The sequence below is a fragment of the Anser brachyrhynchus genome, assembly GCF_964034855.1.
Source record: "Anser brachyrhynchus genome assembly, chromosome: Z".
NCBI lineage: Eukaryota > Metazoa > Chordata > Aves > Anseriformes > Anatidae > Anser > Anser brachyrhynchus.
Window position 1 is genome coordinate 61126421 of NC_137697.1, and position 17843 is coordinate 61144263.

The 17843-nt window shown below is 39.2% G+C and overlaps 1 long non-coding RNA gene across 1 annotated transcript; it reads right to left on the minus strand.

Annotated features, from left to right (window-relative positions):
- Window positions 1-9994: 9994 nt before the first annotated feature.
- Window positions 9995-16609, minus strand: LOC308185458. The gene is made up of 4 exons (XR_013943396.1): window positions 16426-16609; window positions 11302-11489; window positions 10289-10363; window positions 9995-10088 (listed from the first exon to the last, which is right to left on the minus strand). It is a non-coding gene; the product is annotated as an uncharacterized lncRNA (long non-coding RNA).
- Between the last annotated feature and the right edge of the window lie 1234 nt (window positions 16610-17843).

A 17843-nucleotide genomic window follows, 5' to 3' on the forward strand; every position in this document is an offset into this window, starting at 1 on the left:
AAAGATTAAAACTATGTTTTGGATAACCTCTCTGCAGAATGTGTTTTTTTTTTTTAAATACAACTTACAGGAACATAAAAAGGGGAGACTTCATGTTTTAAAACTATTTTATATGGTACTGGCTTAAAAATAGTTTACGATCATCTCAGAAAGCAATCTGAAGCTGATGTTCATCCATAAATATATTTTTATGATGTAGCTTTGAGAGGAATAGCCTGTAGTGGAAATTCTGACTGATGAATATGTAACTTCTCCAGTGTTAACAGAACTGTGTTTTGAGGCTTTTAGAAAAGGAGATGAAAAATATAGATAAAAAATTAATTCTTACTTTATAAGGTTGTACAACCAGCAAAAATGGTGTCATTTAAAACCACTCTGTTTCGTTGCAGAAGTGTGTATTATGTGATATAGCCTGAGTTTATGTAACATGTGATCCTCTGGCAAAGATTAAACTTACAGAGCTTTCAAGCCACAAAATGATGGAAAAAATCTGGTGTATTTCCAATGCCAAAGCAATTGCTGAATGTTTGTTGTGAAACCAGTAAAAACTGAACATAATTTCCTGGATTCTGAAGGCTTAGAATGTATTACTTTTAACTTCAAATACATCTTCTTTTCTCTGTTTTCAAAGAAACATCAGTGGTTACATTCCAGTTGCTGTATTCAGTTTGAAGAGATGCGTTTTTGGCATGGAAGTGCTGATAAGGGAATCACTGCCATAATATTTATGCTACAGACACAGATACTCCTTATTTTTTAGCTTCCAGGAAATTTATGTTGCTGACTTTATGTTTCACTATTGGTTTGTTTTCACTGAGAGAAAAGAAGAATTCCTTGTGGCAATTTATATATGAAATTTCCAGTAGTAAACATCTTGTACTTCTTAATCTGTTGCACTGTGTACTTCTAATTTGTGAGATAATTAAGCCTTTTCATTATGCATTTATTTGGCAGTTGGTTGGTTTTGACAATCTAGCACAAGTACAATCACACATTAACAATCTCACTAAAATTTTAATTGACTTTTAGTATTACCAGCAAAATCCAAAAGTTATAGAGCGGTTTTAAAAGTAATCTTTAAGTAATTTCCAATTTGTGAAAAGAGTAACTTTTTTTTTTTTTTTTAACATCACAAAGAGAAAATTGGATTGGCATACATAACCAATGGGGCATGGATTCTGAACATTCCTAAGTGACCCATGAGGTAGGCAGTAGATATTGTTTTCTTAGTTTTGGGCTCTGTTCTCTATGTAATTCTCACTGTTTGCTATGTTTAGCTGCTTCTTTCCCATAGAAAATAGTCACTGGACATTCTGGGTTCTCTTTAATAGATTTTTCCAATCAGATGTGATTTTTGATATGTAACAGTTTACCAGCTGCACAAACCTGATATTTAAAAATTATTTCTAAGAGGAAGAAATGCTTGTATAAACATTACTTCACTCTTCAGTTTCTAATGTTTACAGAACCTGTAGAGTCCATATCTGAATTTAAGAGTATATTTTGTAATGATTTGTAGTCTAAGTAAAGAAGGAAGGGAAGGCTTATAAAGATGAAAGAAATTTAAACTTTAGAATTGCAGAGAAAAAGAAGGGGCTTTCTGCTGATTTAAAATATCCTGATGTCTGTCCCGTTACCACAGGCTATAAAAAGTCTTCCAACTTCTGTCTTAGAATAGGAGAATCTAAATAAGAAGTAAAAAAATCTAAATAAGAAGTAAAAAAAGTGCAAACAGGCAGGCACACCGATTAAGTTTTTTGTTGTTGTTGTTTTCCTTTTGATAATAATAACAAAACCCACAGTATATGCAAGTTTTGTGTGTTTACTTTTCTGTTTTTACACAGAACATTGGTAACTGATGAAAAGAATCATAGAATCAAAGAACAGCTTGGGTTGCAAGGGACTTTAAAGACCATCCAGTTCCATGATGACAAAAGAGGGGGACAATCCCCTCCCTCCATCTGCTGGTCACACCTCTTGTGATGCAGCCCAGGATGCGGTTGGCTTTCTGGGCTGCACGCACACTCTGCTGGCTCATGTTGAGCTTTTTGTTCACCAGAACCCCCAAGTCCTTCTCTGCAGGACTGCTCTCAGTGAGTTCTTCTTACAGACTGCTTATGCCTGGGATTGCCCCGACCCAGGTGCAGCAGCTTGCACTAGGACTCGTTGAACCTCATGCAGTTCACACTTGTTTAGGTTGTCCAGGTCCCTTTGGATGGCATCCCTTCCTTCTAGTGTATCGACTGCACCACTCAGCTTGGTGTCGTCTGCAGACTTGCTGAGGGTGCACTTGATGCCGCTGTCTATGTCTGTGAAAGGCCTATGCAATTCCTAACTGATCAGTGTTTATGGTGCAAGTCATAACTCTCTGTTTGTTTTCTTTGTTTGTTCTTAAACTTAATGTAATGTCTTTGGGGAACACATCTGTGGTAGATTCTAGCACCTTGGTCATCTGACTTCCTGTTAGAATAATAAAGAGAAATTAGTAAACAGACATGAACGGTTTGGACAAATAAGGATTACACAGTATCACAGTATCACAGATTTCTAGGTTGGAAGAGACCTCAAGATCATCGAGTCCAACCTCCGACCTAACACTAAGTACTCCACTAAACCATATCGCTAAGCTCTACATCTAAACGTCTTTTAAAGACCTCCAGGGATGGTGACTCCACCACCTCCCTGGGCAGCCCGTTCCAATGCTTAATAACCCTTTCGGTAAAGAAGTACTTCCTAACATCCAACCTAAAACTCCCGTCGCAACTTTCGCCCATTCCCCCTCGTCCTGTCACCAGGCACGTAGGAGAACAGACCAACCCCCACCTCTCTACAGCCTCCTTTAAGGTAACTGTAGAGAGCGATAAGGTCGCCCCTGAGCCTCCTCTTCTCCAGGCTGAACAAGCCCAGCTCCCTCAGCCGCTCCTCGTAAGACTTGTTCTCCAGACCCCTCACCAGCTTGGTCGCCCTTCTCTGGACTCGCTCGAGCACGTCCATGTCCTTCCTGTAGCGAGGGGCCCAAAACTGAACACAGTACTCGAGGTGCGGCCTCACCAGAGCCGAGTACAGGGGCACAATCACTTCCCTAGACCTGCTGGCCACACTGCTTCTTATACAGGCCAGGATGCTGTTGGCCTTCTTGGCCACCTGAGCACACTGCTGGCTCATATTCAGCCGACTATCAACCAGGACTCCCAGGTCCTTCTCGGCCAGGCAGCTTTCCAACCACTCATCTCCCAGCCTGTAGCTCTGCTTGGGGTTGTTGCGCCCCAGGTGCAGGACCCGGCACTTGGCCTTGTTGAACTTCATACAGTTGGCCTCAGCCCATCGCTCCAGCCTATCCAGATCCTCCTGCAGAGCCTTCCTGCCCTCGAGGAGATCGACACACGCACTTAGCTTGGTGTCATCTGCAAACTTACTGAGGGTGCACTGGATGCCCTCATCCAGATCATCGATAAAGATATTAAAGAGGACTGGCCCCAGTACCGAGCCCTGGGGGACTCCACTAGTAGCCGGCCTCCAACCAGATTTGACTCCATTCACCACAACTCTCTGGGCCCGGCTATCCAGCCAGTTTCTAACCCAACGAAGCGTACACCAGTCCAAGCCCCGAGCAGCCAGTTTCTTGAGGAGAATGTTGTGGGGAACGGTGTCAAAAGCCTTACTGAGGTCAAGGTAAACCACATCCACAGCCTTTCCCTCATCCACCAAGCGCGTCACTTGGTCATAGAAGGAGATCAGGTTCGTCAAGCAGGACCTGCCTTTCATAAACCCATGCTGACTGGGCCTGATCGCCTGCTTGCCCTGCAAGTGCCGCGTGATGACCCTCAAGATAATCTGCTCCATGAGCTTTCCTGGCACTGAGGTCAAACTGACAGGCCTATAGTTCCCCGGGTCTGCCCTGCGGCCCTTCTTATAGATGGGCGTCACATTGGCTAGCCGCCAGTCAACTGGGACCTCCCCCGATAGCCAGGACTGCCGATAAATGATGGAAAGCGGCTCGGCCAGCTCCTCCGCCAGTTCTTTCAGTACTCTCGGGTGCATCCCATCCGGCCCCATCGACTTGCGCACATCCAAGCTCCGTAGCAGGTCGCCAACCATTTCCTCATGGATAGCGAGGGCCACATCCTGCTCCCCACCCCCTTCCACCAGCTCAGGGCACTGGGTATCCAGAGAACAACCGGTATTGCCGCTAAAGACTGAGGCAAAGGCGGCATTAAGCACCTCAGCCTTTTCCTCATCCTTAATAACTAGGTTTCCCCTCGCATCCAGTAAAGGATGGAGATTCTCCTTAGTCCTCCGTTTCGCGTTGATATATTTGTAAAAGGATTTTTTGTTGTCTTCATTCCTATTTATTATTCATTCCTATTTATTATTTTTTCTCATGTAATTTTCTAAGAAGGTAGGCTTTCTGTAGTGAGTGGAAGAATATGCTAAAATATTCAAGACTCATGGACTGTATTACTGCATAAATAGGCACCTTCCGTGATATGCTTTGTATTTTCCAAATTAGTCTTGGCCTTTGAAGAGTAGACTGAGTAAAGGCTCTGTGTGGTGATTGTCAGTGATTTCCTGATTTTTCTTACTGTCTTTTTTCAAATCTCCTAAATTTATATCTGTTTGTTCTTGGTTCAAACTTAGTCTACCTTTCTTTTCTGTAATAATATTTCATCCTATCATGGATACAATAAGCTGTGAAGCCAAATGTATAAGCAGTCTTTTTTTTTTTCTTTTTTTTTTTCCTTTCGTCTTTCAGATACATTGAAGTTTTCAGTTAGCACTCCAGCAATTTTATTAACCTCTATATTTTAATCTATAATAACTGTATGAAGAATATTTTAATTTCTGATTTGATTTTTCTTCTTGCTTTTTTAGTATTAGCAAAGATTTTAAGCCTGCTAATAAAGAAGTTATCATCGGTTAAAGAAGTAAGACATCGGTGTGTCTTTTTTATCACTGTTTGACTTCTCTGTGTATGTGTGTTCATATGTGTGCCTTCATTTTGATACTGCATGAGAGAATAAATAGAAAAGTCTCTTATACTATTGATAAAATCTTATAGGAATCCATTTGCAAGGTCATCAGCATAAGGCTGGTGCAGCAGCACTGAGTTACTGCAGACACAGCTCTGTACATGTTTCTTTTGAAGGAAATAAAATAGGAAGGGAGCTAAGTGAATTGCTTGGACTCCCCATTGCTTCTGCTGCCCTTAGTTTATCCTTGGAAACTCCCAAAACCTTTGACAACAGTGGCAAGGAATTGTGCAGTCACAATATTCTGAGACTTGTAGGCTGTTGGCATTTTATTAGTTTTAGAAAGGAATGATTGGCTTACAGTAAGTAAATATACATATGAGTTTTCCTGAAAATTGTCATTAAAAGTGAATATTCATAACTGAATGGCAGTTATGGTTATATAAGGTGAAGATGACAGGCACTGTACAAATAACAGTTATTTTCTGAAGAAATGAATGCATATAGTGATCTTGTCTGGCTCTCTGCCTACGAAGGTACAAAATCCCTGCAACCTGTAATAATAGCTTGAGTAATACCTGATTGTAATTCTTTCCTTCATGGCAGTCATGCCTGGAGAATGAACAACTATATTCAGTTTGTTCCAATCAAAATGGCACATATTTCAAGAGCAATTTTCAGATGACTATATGAATAAGAAATCCTGTGAAATGACTGCATATCCTCTCCTTTCTTGCTGTCCAATAATGCATAACCACGTTTAGGATAATTTTAGAGAGAAGGACTGCTATGAGAAGGTCTTTTCAGGCTGCTCAGCATTTAAGAACTGAACTTACTGAGGTCCTAAGTGGCTTGCCCAAAGTTCTTGCACAAATTTGTGACCAATCCAGAGAAATAAATTTGATTTCTGTTTTTCACCTTCATGGCCTATGTGCTGCATTAGTGACATTTAATCAATGCAAAAGCATTGTTTTCCAAAGGAATATTATGTTACCTCTTCCTCTGGTTCCTCATTCATTTATTTAGAGGTCAAAGGCCTGAGTCTGCATGACTATCTTGCATTGCAATAGTTTTGGAAAGCAGATAGAAATTTGATAGCTCAGCATACTTAGGACTTCTCTGTAACTTTGTGGAGAGAAGGGTGCTTAGTGGATGGGGGAAGAATTCTACTGGATTCTGATTGTATGCCTCATCTTGATACAGAAGCTCCTGGGGAAAAGGAAACAAGGACAGGACAGTCCTCAGCTACTGCATTGTTCTCTGCACTTATTGGTGGCAGGCTATCCAGATGCTTTAATTTATGTGAGGATCAAATAAGCCAGTTGCAGGGCTGGTACAAGTTCAAAACTGGCAAAAATGCATTGCTGAGCATAGCTCAACTGGGAACATGAAAATCTAGGCTGAAGTTGGTGCAGCTGAAATCTGCAGTGCATAAGAACCCCTGTGTGTAAGCTTTACAAATAAAAAGTTTGGCTTCAGCTCATGTAAGTGATTAATCCATTTAGGCAGGTCTTTTTTGTACAACTTAATTTGAAGTCTCTTGTTAAAGCTCACTAAGTAGGATTAGAGTCTGGAGGGAGGACTTGTTTGGGGAGGGGCAGAAGGTTAGTCTTGTTCTAGTGATTTTACCGATAGGGATTTTTTTACTTTCTCCAGAAGGTATTTGTTTTAGAAATAATGAGTTCACTATGATATCGTTGATATGAGAAACCAGTGAAAAAGTCCAAAAGCCAATTTCTACACTGCTTTTTGAATGATTATACAGTCATTAAAATAATAAACAAGCCTCCATGGACTATGCAAGTACAGTGAGAAGAATAAGCAAATTTACTTTGCATGCATACCCTTAAAAAATGCTGTGAGAGTAATTGATTTCTGTGACCTGGTGGCAAACCTGGAAACCTGAAGACAAAAAAAAGTTCAAAATGACCTATTTTTTATTTTAAAATAGTGGTCATTTACACATTTTTTCCACTTGCTATTTAAAACACATCTTTTGTATTGTAGAACAGCATTTAAAAGGGCATCAAGAAAAGCGAATTTTTGCTTTCTATACCTTTCTTAGTCTTTCAATTTATTGAAATTTTATCAATAAACTACCAACGGTATATTCAAATAAGTTGCTGAATAATCTTTATTTTGCCATATTGCTTTCACAAAGGCTAGCTTAATGGCTGAAAATCCACAGTTGCTGTCATGTATGGTGTTTTGGATGATTCTGTTATTGACTAATAAAATGCATGCTCCACCTGATGTCCCTGATTTGAGTGATCTGTGGTAGCTTACTCTTGTAACATTATCACTACCGAATGATAAATTCTTATTTTCTGATTTTATCAAAATTTAGATATTTTCTGCAGGTTTCCCTCTAGACAGGTTTTGCTATTCTCTCTGTTGTATTCCTTAAGCAATGGGTTCTAGAGTCTTCCTCACTCTCTCTGTCTCTCCATCCCAATAAACACATTCATGGAACAATTTCAAAAAGAAAAAAATCCATCTTGGCATATACTTTAACATGAGTTTAGAATACTCTCATGAGGAATAGTTGTTCTGGTACCTGTGGTGAAGAATGAAATTGAACTAAGCCCAGCCACTGGTCTTTGAGTAAATGATACAATATCTTCCTCTTTGGTTTCTGAGTTCCAGTTTCTAATGCTTCATTTTTCTTTTCCAGATGTACCGAGTAAGTTTATCCCAAAATTTTTGTTAGCTCTGAGTTGGCTACAGTGGTTTTTTTCAGCAAATAATTTATTAACATTTGCCACTCCCTGCAGCATATCATTTAGATCTAATGTAACTAAACCTTGTTCATTATTACATTCATCAGTTCAGAGGCAATAAATGCTTCTTTAATTGAGGAGTGATTGTACTGGCAACAGCAGTTAGTGTTTTCTGTAATGTTTGGAAAACTTAAAAAAAGAAAGAATCTTGCAAAATCTTGTTTTATATGACTCAAAAGCCCAATTCACAATTAGAATAATCCTTTTAAATGAAGAAATCCTACAGAGTTTGTTATTGGCTATTATCAGTAGGAGGTCTAGAAAACACCAAAATTCAATTATGTGCATGTTCACATGCATTTTGTGGCATATTTGTAGTGTTACATTGATCAAATGGATTTTCAGTCTGCTTGAGTCAGCAGAGAGAAAGTAGTTTATAATAATTTCAAAGTAATATTGTCCAAATTCCATCTGCTTTATGAATAGAAATCCATGAAAGTGCTCACTGAGTACTGTAAGCAGGTCTTATGTCGTGTGTCTGGAGTTTGATAATTCTACACCATAGCAATAGTAGCCTGTGAAAATAGCCATATGGTACAGGTCATGGGGCATACTACATTTATCAGAACAGTATATGTTTTCTTTCTTTTACAGGAAGAGTAAAAATTTAAAGTTGATACTGGTATGTTATGCAACTACCAATTATACAGAAAGAGACAGAGAAAGATAAATCTTCCATCCTTTAATATCACCGAGCAATGCCTTCAGACATCACTCAAGAGTCAAATCTAATCATGTATTACAGCTGGTGTTACAAATTTTGCCCACTAACAAAGTAATAGCCTGTCTTCTACCACAAAGATTTAGAAGCAGCTTTGGGAAGGGAGTATTCACTGATTTAAGGAGACTTTCATGTGTTTATGTGTGCCCTATCTTCTGATATGCTAATACTGAAATCCTTTTATTCTTTATTTATAACGAAGAAAGTTAAAAATATTGCTGGAGTTCTTCAGCAGTGTTGGAAGGGACAGCTTTCTAAAAGTTCACACTGTTTCTCTGAAAGTTCACACTGTTTAAGAGAATTATTTATTTTTAAATCTTCAAGGGGAATCTTGACAGTGAAGGCAAGATGCAAACGTTCAGGTCATAACAGTTCCCTCTTTCAAGACACCATATGCTGTAATACTTTGTATATCATAATCTGATTTAAATTCTCTGGAGTTGTTTTCTCTTATCTGTATTTAATATCTGAGACCTAGACAATATCTGACTAAATTAAAAAATCTGTCAATAATTCTTTTTTTTGAAAGATGAATCAAGTTACAAAATCCTTGTTGTTATTTAAAGCTATGATAAATTGGTTGTGGTGTTTTTGCTGTTTTTAAAATTAACCCATATATGCTGTCTGGTATGACAAGTTTATCTGTTCTTCCAAAATTTAAGTTTTGGTTTATTTAGAATATATATTTACATATAACATACATATATACAAGTATACATAATACAAATGTATAATATATATAAATGATGTAATGCTTAGATAATATCTTGATGTTAAGGATGCAGTTCACAATTTTTATGGATAGTGAGGGACTTAGGTGCAAGACTTTCATTTATCAAGACCTTGTAGCTTAGTATATTTCTGGAAATCATTTTTGTGTGTACAGCCTTAAATCCTGTGCTGGTGTATAAAACTTTCTTCTAAAAAGTACACCAAGTTTTGTCTAAAGGTTACTTTAATATTCCCCTCTTTCTACGTAAAATATATCACAGTTAGAACTTTGAATTTCCTTAAATACATAAAATTGTTCCTTCCACCCACAAGCTACTGTCATTCAGGTTTATATGAGAAGACCAGCTAACATCTGCTATCTCTAGACATTAGCAGAACAAGAAATATGAGGAACAGAGTTACAGGAACAATAATACTACAGTTGATTCACTGTATTGATACCAAGATGATTATTGTAGCACTCCTGCTGTAAGAAAGCTGTCATTACAAATGGTCGTTGCCAATATGGTTCATAGCAAAGAATATGATGGGCAGTAGCTGAAAGCTAAACTGTAACATCAGATTACAGCAGCTGAAGTTAGTGGATAGAGTTTAAGAATTTCTCAAATATTTAAACTCTTTTAGAAAATGCTTCTTTGCTACTGCAGAACAGGCAGCAAAATTCAAGATATGTAATATGTGAAGTAGCGAGAGATGCTCACAGATACTGCTCAGCCAAGATATACAAATCTATATATAAACATATATACACAAACTTATACAAATCTATACATGAAGTAGTCACATATATAAGCAGATGTAGCTCAACCAACAAAAGAAATGTGTTTTCTGCAGTTGTTCGTTTTGACGTCTTTGCAACCAGTAATGCAACTTAGGTGGCATTCCCTTCAGAAAAATATAAATGAACAAAGTGCTTTTGAAAAGCATTTAGACAACCTAACCAACCACATGTAATCACTTAGATGCAACATGATATGATATAGACTGCTTGAAAGGAAAGAAAATGAGGGAACAAGTATCCCATGGGTCATGTTCCCTGCCCACCGTATGAAGCACAAAGTGTAATGTTGTCATAGAAAAACTACCTTGCTGTACATACTCTGAGATCCTCACTGGAGATTCCCCTATGTTCTTCTGACAAGACAGGACAGTTAGTTGGCCTGTAGAGATAAAGGTGGTGCATAGATATGCTTACTTGTGTCTGTCTACACTGTACCCTTCGAAAAAAAATAGGACGATCAGTTCAGAAAAGTCTTCATGGTGACTGGTGATTTAACATTTTTTTGTTTGCAGGTACTGAAAACTGGTTGGCCGCAGAAGTGCTTGCTGATGAAGCTGCATTGCACTAATTATGGTGCATCACCTCCATTGCTAGCTTTCATTTCAGTTATGTGTTTGCCTATAAATATGCTGCCTGGTAACTTCCAAAAGTGTGGTAGATTAGAACTTAATTAGATAAATTATAAATTAATTAGATCATAAATAATTATTTATATATGGAGTACTGTTTTAGTACTTTTTATTCTCTAAGGTTAGTTAAAAAACCTGATGTGCTGTTAGTTTCCACCACCATACTGATAGGTTCTTAGTTATTAATACATATTCATGACGCTCTTGGGGTATTCAGGGTGCTGAAACAAATAGCACTTGGAACATTGACTATTGCTTCTGCACGTTTTCCCAACACCTGCTTTGTATTTCAACTTTCTGTACTCCCCGATTTCCTTGCCCAATCTGGGCCTCATCGTAAAACAGAGCTGCAAAAAGCAAGAAGTGAAAAGAAGTTTCTGGTTCCTTTAAGATATGGTCAGGCAACAGTGTTCTACAGTGTTTTCTTTTTATACAACCAGACACCTGAGCATGCTCTCACCTTTATTCTACATTTTTGCACTCAGTTAAAGCTCTAGCAAAACCTTATGACTGAAGAAAGGCAGCAAAAAAAAGCCTGATAGATCATTCTCAGCTTCCCAAAGAGGTTTTAGAGATTGTGGTCTGCAAATAGATCTGCCAGTCTGTTTGTCTGGACAAAGTCATTCTTCACAGCACAATAAATTGCCTGGACTTTGTGGATACTAATCTCTCTTTTGGGATCTCTTACCTCAGAGGTGCAGGATGCTCCACAGAATTGTGAGGACCGGCTATCATGCTCTGTCATTCTGCTAGAGCTGGTCCAGCTTTCACTGACAAGAACTTGCATTACCACCCATTTCCCATGTCATCAAGCATCCAGTGGAGCATGATGTTCCTTAAAGCAGATTTATGGAAACTAATGTGTCTCTGGATTTTCTTTAAAAAAAAAAAAAAAAAAAAGCAACAACAACAAAAACAAACAAAACAAAACCAGAAAATTATTATCAGAAAATTCCCAATGGATTTTACAAATAAGTTGTGTAAGAGTATTAAATTGTATTAGATGTTTTTCTAAAAGAGTGAAAATATCTCTTAGAATTATGGGAAGCTAAAATTTCTCTAGAGAACATTGACAGGTCACTCATGAGCTGCCAAGAAAAAGCACTCTGACTGTGGAAATCTGACATTTAATAGGCTGACACTGATACAAGAGTGCACTTCCCTCATAACAATGTTGTATTTGCACCGTGGTTCAACATGGAAACTACTCACAAGTAATCTTTGTGGCTGTTAGGCAGCTATTATCATCATTGTTTTCAGGTGTGGAAAACATCCTAAAGGTATCAAGGAACTGAGAAAAGACTGGAATCTGTTGACCTCTTTGCCTTAACAAAAAACACTGGGAGGATAAAGTAAAGGATGAGTAAAAAGACTATTAAAGAGAGCTTGCTTCAATAATTCAGGTTATAGTAGCTCTTGTGAAAATATGATATGATCAAAGTCGGGGACCTACAATACCACTGATACTAATTCAGTAGCATGTGCCATTGAAGCTATTGTTATATATGCAGAAGTTCCTCGCTCAGTGCTCTAAGTGTAACGTTATCAGACTTAGTGTCTTGAAATTCAGAATTTTATCCCTAGTGCAGATTAGTGGTGTCTTCAGAGACTCTATCATCATTTTCAGGCTGCTGTATGACAGCTTTTCAGATGGTGCCAGTCATATCAATGGAAATACAGGATTATTGCACAAGATCTGAAACATGAATGGTGACTTTTTCTACTTCAGGGTTTTGTATGACAGGGACAAGAATGTGATTTTAAAACCAGATTTGTGTTGCAAAGCTGACTCATGAGGTAGAGCTATAGAAACTTTTAGCAGTATCACCTAGAATTTCTCCTTGCCTTCCTGAAGGCCACTGTAAGAGCTTCTTTACTATTTCTGAAAGGAAATGAACTGACAGACTTGAGCAGCCTGCCTGAAAACGTATCGCTGATGCTAGCCAAATGCAGTCCTTGTATTCAGAGTACTTGAAGTTTGTGATTTATTATTAAGACAAATGAGTGGCAGATTACCCTCCATTTATGTTCCCGTGCATTTAATGAGCACATAATGTAACACCGAAGCAATTCTCTTTTAATTGGACCAGACCCTTGCATACACCCAAGAGAAACTCTTAATCTAACATGCTATACCCTATAGCTATGAATTATAACTTTTTAAAATCTATCAAGATTTTAAAATGGAAATTTTCATGAAAAGCTGTTGAGTTGTAAAACTAGATGGTCTTTAAGGACTCTTCCAATCCAGATCTTTCCATGATTCTATGATTCTATAATTTGTCACAGAACGAAGATATATCCATGCTTTATGGGGGCTAAGTTTTATAAAACAGAAGACTTGTTTGCCTTATTAACTTCCTTATACACTTGATTACAAATTGTTTGTGTTGCAGAGCTTCCAGTTCAGCTGAGGACACTGAACTATTGCTTGTATGACAATAGCTCTTAGGACACTTTGAAGACTTCCACAGTATTTACATTGGCAGGGGTTGTGCCTACTTTTGAAGGAAAGAACAATTTTCACTCTCTTTTCCCATGGTATATAATGATCCAAATTAGAAATGAAGATTTTTCTTTAGAAACCAATCTGAAGTCTTTTAGTGAAAGGTAATACTTGCATGTAGTTACAATTTGGCTGATTGTCTGTGCTGGTTTGCATGTCAAAAATCATCTAATCCATGAGGCAACAGTGTAAGGCTTAGGCAGGAATTTAGTGGTTCTGATGTGTCAATAGCTTGAAGTAAGCAGAGATCATAAGGTGTGGCATTAGTTTTAACATCCCCCTAAACTCTTCTGCTAACTCTTGTAGATGAACCAAAATGCAGTAATAACAACATAAAAAAAGATCAGAACTTTACAAATCTCAAACAAATGAAACATCAAAACGCTAACACTTAGAATGAGCACTTCTGCAGTGTCAAAGATTTCTTGTATTTCAAGGTAAATGGGGAATTATGTTGCAGCATTTCCTGCTTTAGCAAAAACTTTTCTATGTAGCTCTGGGATAAAGTCGTCAAGATAATTAGGAGATATAAATCATAGTTTTTAAAGAGACTTCTTTAAAATGTTAGTATAAAAATACTCATGGTAATACACTAGAAAAGATAACACAGCTACAGCCAAAAAAAGAGAGGAAACTTGGATATCATTTTGAGGCTGTAAGGCTAATTTATTACAATATGTTGAAGTGTTAAAGTAGAGATGTGATACAAATTCCTCCCTGTCTTAATATGTCACAATGAATATATTGTCAATTTTGGCTAATTACCATTGCCATTACTTGCTGTGAGACTCTATTTTAAAAATAGCTGATGATCTAATGGCAACTGGAAAATTAAACTTCTCTGCTGACATATCTATCTATTGTTCCATCCATGTACATAAAATTTCTAAGAAAAGTGTAAATTTTTTAGCATAATTGTAGTATCTTAGTAATTGCACGTTTTACTTCTAGCTGTTGAATTCAAAAATAAATCCATTCAGACTCCTCTGAATTACTAAACTCTGAACATGCGACAAAGGGAACATACTTAAGTAAGTGGGAAGCATTGCCCCTACACTCCCCTACACTCCAATCATAGAACAGTTTAGCATGGAAGAAATCTTAAAGATCATCAAGTTTCAACCCCCCTGCCATGGGCAGGAACACCTCCCACCAGACCAGGTTGCTCAAAGCTCCATCCATTCTAGGCTTGAAAACTTCAAGGAATGGGGCATTCACAGCTTCTTTGGACAACCTCTTCCAGTGTCACCTCACCCCCATAAGAAAAAATTCTTCCTTACCTAAGTCTATCCTCAGCCTCTCTTCATAGGAGAAGTACTCCATACCTCTGATCATTTTTGTGGCTCTGCTCTGGACAAGCCGCAGGTCCAGGTCTCTCTTGTGGTACTCCATACCCTGGACTCTTGAGGGCAGAGCAGAGGGGGAGAATCACCTCCCTCACCCTGCTGGCCACGCTGCTTTTGATGCAGCCCAGGATACAGCTGGATTTCTGGGTTGCAAGCGCATAGTGCTGGCTCATGTTGAGCTTCTCATCAACCAGTACCCCCAAGTCCTTCTCCACAGGGCTGCTTTCAAGGCATTTCTTACCTGGTCTATGCTGGTGTTTCAGAGAGCCCCTCTGCTCATGCATTAGATTGGGAGGCTGGGCATCTGGTTTGGATTGCTGGGACCCCTAGCTTCAAGAAGAATTAAAATGGAGTGTTGGACATCTAGAACAGTCAGTAGGTATTTTCTCCTGCTTCTGTGCTAGGCAATGGGCATAGCTGAAATACATCTGAAACAAAACTATTACCAGCTAGTACCGTTCCAGACAGACCCTTGAGGGTATCTGGGTCAACCACTGTGCTGCAAATTGTACAGACCTCAGATTAGTATTCTTTGTAAAAGCAGTTAAACTTACTAAGCAATGACTTTTATTAGAACACTAAAGAAAGTCTATTCATCAAAGGCTGCATCTTTATTAGATGTGGGGATGGAGCAATAATGTAGTTTTGCAACAAATGAATATTACAACAATGAGTATTTGTTATTGGTGCTCTGTGAGTGAATGAATGAAGTGGCCTTGTGACTGCTGCACCTTCTATGAGGATGGTAGCAAGGAAGACCTGTGTTTCTGCTGGAGCTCCTTCTAGATTGTGAATTTATCCAAACTGTGTTCTGTTCCCTTGGAGGTATAGCAACAAGCAATATAGTCCAATTGGAGAAGATCAGTAGGTCCAAGCAGCTAAGGCTAAAGGCCTTACATATTCATCATGTGGTTCCAGCTTTGGACTAGACTCATTTGGAGCCACTGGACAAAAATGCCTGCAAAATTTCATTCAAATCTATGTGAAGAACAGGTGATTAGTTTGGGTTTTTATATATCCCCTTCAGGGGTTGCAAAACATTGATCTTGCACCTGAAACAGATCTTTAATTTCTGTTTCATTAGAGAGAACATTCATTCAAGTACCACTAATCCTCTCTGAAACTACAACTGGATGGAGTAAATGTGATTACTGGAGTTTTATTGCAAAACTACATTATTGCTCCATCCCAGCATCTAATAGAGATGCAGCCTTTGAGGAATAGATTTTCCTTAGTGTTCTTAGAAGAGCTGCAGGCAAATAAACTGGGGTTCTCCTAGGACCACTACAAAAATATTTCTGCTCTCCATAGCTTGTCCAGCACTGGTAGTGCCGGTCAGAGCACAGTCGCCTCTGACACTTTGTGCATGACACTTAACAGAGACCCACAGTTTACACTGAGATCAATCTGAAAATGAGAATCGTGTTGGAGATGAGAAGAAGGTGACAGAGACGTACTTAGGATAAATGAGTAATTTCTGTGCCCATTTCTCCCAAGCCGAATAAGAACAAAGTGAATTAATTTAACGCTTGTCCGTAACTTAAGGTCTGTTTAACAGGCAACAAATTCAATTTAGATGATCAAGCTGGGGATTGGTCTGCATGAAAATGATACAGAATCTGTGGTAGATATTTTAAAGAAAAAGTTAAATAAGGCTGGGTTGTTGTGATATCATTGACGCTGTCTGAAGAAAGGTATTGACCAGGAAGTTTCTTAAGTTTTTCACAGGTGTCTTAATTCAAAGATTGCATTGCTTTGCCAGAGAAATGAACTTAAGGAAGAAAAGAAAAACCGAGGGCAGTGAGAGCAGGAAGGCTTATACCATGTGGAAAAACCGAATATCCCGGGATAAATGCTTCGTTTTACAGACGAAATTAGGTTTCCATGCAGGGAAACTGTTTGCCTGAATTTTCTGTAAGACTTTCCCAGTGACTAAGGAAATTAATGGGAAAGGACTCACTTGAGAATGCACTTTGTTCTTACAGGTCCCATTTCAATACATACTATGATGCGTCCAGAGGCAAAGCTGTTTCATCCTCATTTGGTTTACTTTCCTGTGGGTCTGATCAATGGAGACACAGGACAGCCACGCACAGTAGTCCTCTCAGGTAAGAAAGCGTTCTCCTTCCAGCAGGGATGTAAGAGGGCGCTCTGTAGTGAGACAGGGAACAAGACAAAGGATGGTGATTCCTAGGTCTGAGCTGGCACAATCGTAGGTTAACGACCTAAAGATAAGGGAGTAAGACTGTATGCATAGATCATGGAACCAGCAAGAACTGGCTTGACCGATGAAGTCTGTCAAAGACAGGAAAGGCCAGAAGATTAGCAGCGAGGAAGACTTCTGCCCTTCGACAGACGACCACCCAAGGACTCCAGTACCCATACGAATAGAGACGGGAACCTACCTGACTGATTCTTCGGAGACCTGATGACTATGCAAGAGACTTAAGGCGGAAATGAAATGAAGGTGGGTTTGTCCCACTGACAGAAGCACACTGCCAGCAACCGTTGGTGCGCAAGTTAGGTGGAGCTATCCCCCTTGCGGCCGGCGCGTGTGTTAGCGTAGCAACCACATAACCACCAAGTGATTATATGAAGGTGCTTTATTCAGCGCTGGAAGCCGGGGCAGGTGCCCAAATCTGGCTTCAAGTCCCGTTACTTTCCAGCCATTATTTATCTATTTAACATTACGTAAGGCATACATATTCATTACAGGTTGCAACATCAGCCTCGCATTCCATTCTAATTAGCTCTCCTCCCATTTGCACATGCGTGGTGCTCTCTGGTGGTCGTCCAGGTGGTCGTCCAGATGAAGTAAGGAGTCTTCCTCTCTGCTAAACTTTTCACCTTTCTCACTCGACGCATGCTCCCTCCGCTCCTTGGTTCTGCTTCGACTCATTTCAGCACTTCCAGGCCCTTATCCAAGGTCAGGTTGTATCTGTTCCCTCCCAGGGTTCCCCTTCAAAGATTCATTTGACTGTTCAGTATACTCCCTAAGTTTCCCAGTATACATAGATTATTTGATAATATACTCCATAAACTTCCCAGTATACATAAATTAATTGATAATGTAAGTACATTTGGCAATGCTTAATTATACTGTATGACCCATCACCTAAGAGACATTAATAAAACATCCATTCGATTCTCCCCAACACTAACACGTGTGCGCAGCGCCGAATAAACAGACCTGCTTTATAACTGTTTGTTTATTTCTTCTCCTCGGAGGAGCCTCCGCTCCCAGCCGCTCCCCGCGGGAGCAGACAACGACCTCCTGCAGCCGAGCCCAAACGGGATGTTTAACACAGGGGGCCGGGAGGTGGTAGGGGACGCCCGCGCTTGGGCGGGGCCGCTGGTAAACCGCGCCGAGACGTCCGA